Here is a 6,215-nt window from a genome sequence, read left to right on the forward strand (position 1 = left end):
CCCCCCCCGCGGGAGGTCCGCTGAGCCAGCCGGTCCCCCGAGGGGCGGTCCCTGCGCGGCCAAGGTCAGGGCGCGGGGCCGGGGCTCGCAGCTGGGGCGACGCACCTGCTCGAGACCTGTCAGAGCAACTGCCTCTAGGGGGCCGACTCCGCTCCCCTGCCCTCAGCGGCACCTCCTGCTCCAACCCCTGCCTCCCCCCACCCCGACCCCCACCCCCGCAGCAGGGGCAGCCCAGGGGCCCGATCCCTCCCACGTGATTCAAGAGGGCCTTTTTCAAAGAAAACGGAAGCCACCTTTGGGAAGACGTCAATGGCAAACGGATAATCATTTTGTTTTTATGATGGGAACGGCAGGCACAGAAATCTCAAATTTTTCATGTGGGCTCAAGAGCTCTGCAAAGTAGAGAGGAAACTAATCTCTGAAGTTTTCTCTTACATATCCTATGGAATGCGTATTAAAATCCTGAATGCTAAAACTCCATTGGAATTTAGTTACCGTTATCAGGTGAATTTGACCAATTGGACACACTGTGAAGAACCTAAAGTAGGGGCGTCTGGGAGGCTCTGTAGGTGACTTGGGACTCCTGATTTTGACTCAGGTCATGATCTCACCATTAGCGAGTTGGTGAGGGTGTTGAGCCTGCTTGGGATTCTCTCTCTGTCCCTGTCTCTCTGCCCCTCCCCTGCTTGTGAGCGTGCTGTAAATACATAAACAAACAAACTTAAAAAAAAAAAAAGATAAGAGTAAAATCACCAGGTAATAGTGTTAAAAGCCCACCATCTTTTGGCTGTTGGTCCTGTGTTTGAAATCAATTATTTTTTACCCCTTTTCTTCTCGGTTTTGTTATCTGTACATTATTGTCTTATGGATAGTGTGGTCTCCCTTTGGAGCCGATTTGACCCCACTCTCCTTTTGGCAAAACTTTTATTTGCATTTCCCTTGTGCACCCAACAAGTCTGTGTATTAACAACATGCTTCATTTTTGGCACAACAGCCTCATTAATTATGTCAGCAGAGAGCTGGCATCAGGACTCTTGGTAATTCCTGTCTCCTCTCTGCTGGCATTGTTGCTTCTGAACTACCAACCTACCATCAGCGGGCTTCATTCTCCCTTTGCGCTCCCACCCCACTCCCCACTCCTTTGCTCCAGCCCACCCACCTCCCAGTTCTGCAAAGAACGGAACATGAGGGCTAGGAGAATGAACTCTACTCGTTTTAGTGTTCTTTGGCTTAAAAGAGATTTTCTGGGCCTATATCTCAGGTCCTTCTGGACTCATTGACAAGGTTTGATGATGATGATGATTTTAACAGTGGTTACCATTTATTGAGTGCTTTCTATGTATCCAGTGCTTTAAAGAAAAAAAAAAAAAGTAGATTATGCCATTTAATTCCTAAAACAAACCCTAGAGGCAGCTGTCATTATTAATACCATTTAACAGAGGAGAAAACTGAGGCTCAGTGAGTTAAGGTCACAGGGCCAGGACTGGCAGGGCCAGGACCGGCAGGGCCAGGGTTGGACTTTGACATACCTGCTTTTGCTGTGCCATGAAGCAGTCCCCTCTCTCACAGCCCACAACCACGTTGGCAAAAGGCTAGGGGCTCAAAGTGTGAAATTTGGAAAATCACTTCAAAAGTTAAACGGCAGGTAATGGGGCCTAAACAAAAGGTCAGGAAAGCCGTCTCTGAGAGTGTTGACGTGGCTAATGCAGCCCAGGACATACCATTGTCAAAAACACAAAACACAAAACTCTGGTTATGTTTTATTTTTAGTTTCTGAAGTTCCCACAGAAGTCTGAGATGGTGGCCAGTAATTTCTCCTTGAAGCCTAACACACCTTACCCAGTGACTAGGTAAGTAGGGCAGGGGTGGTTGTTTTCACCAATGTTACTCCTAATTTTAGTATTATACCATCATTCAGGCCATCATGTCCCCTTTCCAACTGTGTCCGGCATCTTGGTGGATGTCCCAAGTAAAGCTCATCAAGGAATTGCTAGTTCGTTCCCGGAGAGGAACTGCAGTGGCCACTTTATTAAAACTCTGTGGTCATGAGGAGTTCCTTGAATATAAGGGCTCAGCCATTACTCAAAAACATTTATAAAGGATCGACTTTATACTAGGCACTAAGCCGAGGCACTGCAGACAAATACATGTGGCCTCCATTCTAATTTTACTTAAAATGTTACTTAAATAAATCAGAACAGCTGACCAACGGGGTGAGTGGTAAGGTTGAGGGACAGTTCATGTCATGTTAGAAAAAGACGACGGCAGGAAGGAATCAAATGCGTTCCCAAGAGAGAAGACCCTAACGATTGGCTTTGTCATCAGTTACCAAAGACAAAGAGGCCGTCTCAAGAATAGATAGGACGGATGCCTTGTCCCTACCACAGGGTGAGGCAAAGGGCTTATCATAAACTACATTATTTTTAAAGTTACCAAAACTTGATATGCTTGATATGAAAAATTCAAACTCTATAGAAATATAATAACTTGGCATTGACCTCTGCCCTACAGTCTCTCTCTCTAGAGATAACTGTTGTGAACAGTTTAGTGTTGAATCAAAGGACCTAGTGCTTCTTTCTTGAACATGACAGAAAAAAAAAATTCCAAAGAACATGGCCCAAAGGAAAACAGACCACAAAATTTAAGGAGTCTCAGCTTGCTGGGTTATGAGATCCTTCTTTGGGGCGACCCACTTACGCCTTAGCCTTGACTTCTATCTGCATTGGAAGAAAAGCCTAAGACAGGTAATATTTGCTTGTCACATGGAATCTAGGACTCAGTGGCAGTCGCCAGGCAAGTGACCGTTCCATCCGTTGGATACGGCGTTAACAGGCTCTACTTAGGCGCCACACGTGTCCGTCCGGTTGCTGTCACAGTTAAGCCTCAGACAACACTAACGTCTTTAGGTTAAATTAACTTACCACATCATTAGTATGCAGAGCCTTGGGGAACAGAACAGGCATGTGTTAAGGAGGAGAAATGGGTTGGTGAATCAGTGCCTGGGCTGGGACATTGCAATAGGGGCTCTGGGCAGCTGACGCTCCGGAGGGAATTTGAAAGGGAAAGAAGGGGCCATGGCCCGAAGGGTGGGCTACGTTCAGGGCATATACTTCACACACTTCATGATTTTTGTCTTGGGCAGACAGTAATCGTTATAGTATAAAGTTAGACTTGGGTTGATTTTGATTAATTTCTATCAGCACAGACTTGTCCAAGGGCTCTACCTCTTTACATCCTGCTCCAGAACCTTGGCCTTGGAGGAATTTAAACAGGCCTTGAAGGCTGAGTAAGGAGTAGCCACACTGCCCTCAGGCCCCCTAATATCCATCGTCCCGCGCATGGCCCATCTTAGAAGACTGCTTGGCCCGGCCTCGGTTGTCCAACGTGGCCATGTGACTAGATTCTGCTCCGGGGTGATGAGTGGGAGTGGTGTGGGCAGTTTCTCTGTAGTGTCTTCTGTTCTAGGCCGGCTTCCCCGGAAGTAGATGCTGACAACAAGAGTCCAGCACAAGTTGTTTACTTGAGAAGGTGATTCCAGGAAGCATGAGGAGGGGAGTAGGGGAAGTGTGTCAGTCTGGATTTTCTAAGTAGGTGCCAAGTGGCATTACACATACGAGGATTTTATTAAGGGAAACACGTATGGGAGGGACAGTGGGGTGGGAGCCAGATGAGGCCAGAAGGGCTGGCGGACCAGCCGGCAAAGGTGAGTCTGGCCCGAAGTGAAGAAGAGGAGGAAAGCCTTACACTGCCTGCCAGGCTGAGGAGAGGTAGCAAAGCCGGCATCAGGGGGCCCCAGTTCCCCTGGGAACGACCTGCGTTGGGGTCCTTGTGACAGTCAGCGACTGGAGCAGTCCGCGGGAAGAAGGCCTTGCACGGACACAGCCGGGGGCTTCGTGGCACGGCGGCCAGCCTTGGTAACTGTACCCTTCGGGTTGGAGGCCAGTCCTTGGTGCATCCTGCGGGAAGTGAGGCAGGGAGGGAAGGGACGTTAAGAGCGCACCCGCACTGGCGAGCATCCGGGGCGCTGAGGCACCACCTGCTGGCATCCTCTGGGGACCGGGTAGGCCCCCACCCGAGGGGCGTACAGCTGAGGGGCAACACGCCCCCACCTGTTGAAACTGCTGACGGGTTTGTCTTCGCTACAGGAGCCGCGCCAGCCTCACAACCAGCACAACCACATGGCACCAAGTGTGGGCACGCGAGAGACACCTTGAGAAAGTGGTTTTGAGGAAGCGTTTCCACTCGCTCCTGCGTGGAATCTTTCCACCAGAGTTGCTAACAAAGTGAACGTACGACTGACTGAGGTTATGCATCCTCTTTCTTCGTGTTCCTCACCTCCTGCCCCCCTCATTTCTGCTGGAGAATTGGAAAAGCGGGAAATGCCCCCCAGAGTGAAGAACACAGCACAGGGGACTCTGGGTAATCCACCCCTGCCCGCTGTAAGGACACGCTACCCAGTCCCGGATCATAGCCATTTCTCTTCTTTACAACTCCGCGAGGAAACTTACAGTCGGGAGGAAAACAACAAAAACAAAAAAACAAACTAGGAAGAAATACACCATAGCAATTACTGGCTGGAAGGTGGTGGAATTACGGATATTTTTCTTTTATTGCATAATTAAATGCGATTCTAACTCTTTTACTTAAATGTTTGTAGTAAGACTATTTTTCTATACTTCTGTATGCTTAAATACTTCCATAATAAAAATTATATTTTAATTTCAAAGCAATTGTTCCTCTTAGCCTTCCCATTTTTGCTACCTTAATATCCACTGCTTGCTTCCTGGTCTTCCTTTCGCTGCCCCATTCTCCCTGCCATCAAAAACCAAAAGATACCATTGGTTCCAAATCCTTGGTGGTTCATTAGGGACACAGGTGATCTTGGGTAGATGGCAAGCTTCGGTCGTTCCCGGCTGAGCAGTTCCCTGAATCTAAGGGGTGATGATGGTGGGGGCTCACCTGAAGGGAAGCTGGCAGGTGAAATTTTGTCTGAGCTTCTATTCGGTCCTCTGAAGAAACGTCATTTTCTCCAGCAAAACCAACTAGCTAGTCATCAAATCTGTGTCCTCTTCTCGCTGGGAACAACAGCGGGACCATATTTCCCAGATCCCCTTGCAGTTCATAAGTATCCATGTGACGGCAGCCCGTGGAACAGGAATGGAAATGACGGCACCATTTCCAGAACTCAAGGTGTTAGGAGCTTGGGTCCCTAATCGCTACTTGGAGGGGAGCTGCCCACACAGCAGGAACACCTATTCTGGACTTCACTTGGTAGAGGCAATTTTATTAAGCCACAGAAATATGGCAATTTTATTAAGCCATAGAAATATGTGTTTGTTACAGCAGTGAGCCTACCACAACTAATACACTGTTAATGTCTCGTATCTGCCAAGTTGGCTCTCAATCCACAGAGTCCAAGGTGAGTTTGACTGCAGAGAGCAGTGGAGCTCCGCTTTCTTAAAGACTTGCAACCTGGACTCGTTTGCAATCACAATACAATGGAGAGGCAGTGCCCTTGTTGTTCCCAATCTCATAACGTCCTCTAGATTGCAGTAACTCTCTCCAGTTGGAGCAGCTTTAGACAAGGAATCCTGGTCACGTGTCCCTAATTGACGACAGTGTGATGCATGAATCACTCAACCCCTGCGAGCCTCAGAAGATATCCAGTTCATTTGAGAGACAGCCAATCACAACAATACTAATAGCTAACTGTGTGCTGAGTGAGAGAGGCTGAGCACTTTGAATAGATTAACTCATTTAATCTACATAGCGGCCAGGGATGTGCATTATAGCCTCACCGTTTTGGGAGCAGGAGGCACCGAGGCACAGAAAGATTAGAACATTGCCCAACGCCACAGCTAATAAATCAGTTTCAAACACAGGCAACCTAATTCCAGTGCCAGAAACGAAATTCTCAGGATTCCAAAATGCTGGTTTTGTACCAGGATGAAATCTTCCTGGGATTGCAGTGCTCCTGATGCTGGCCTTGTGATCGGCCTGCACTTGGTCATTCCAACCACCCTACTCCTGACATCCAGACTCCTCCTTTTGATGGCTCCTGCTCTGGAAATGTACAGCCTTGCGAGGGATGACACGATCCCCCTCTTCCTTGATCTACTTAATCTGATTAGGCACAAATTGTAATATGCCTTGATTCAGGGAACTTCCCTTTGCCAAATTAAGTCCCCTGAGATCTCTCACACACAGACCTTGAT

This window comes from Panthera uncia, chromosome C2 (assembly GCF_023721935.1).
Source record: "Panthera uncia isolate 11264 chromosome C2, Puncia_PCG_1.0, whole genome shotgun sequence".
Classification (NCBI taxonomy): Eukaryota; Metazoa; Chordata; class Mammalia; order Carnivora; family Felidae; genus Panthera; species Panthera uncia.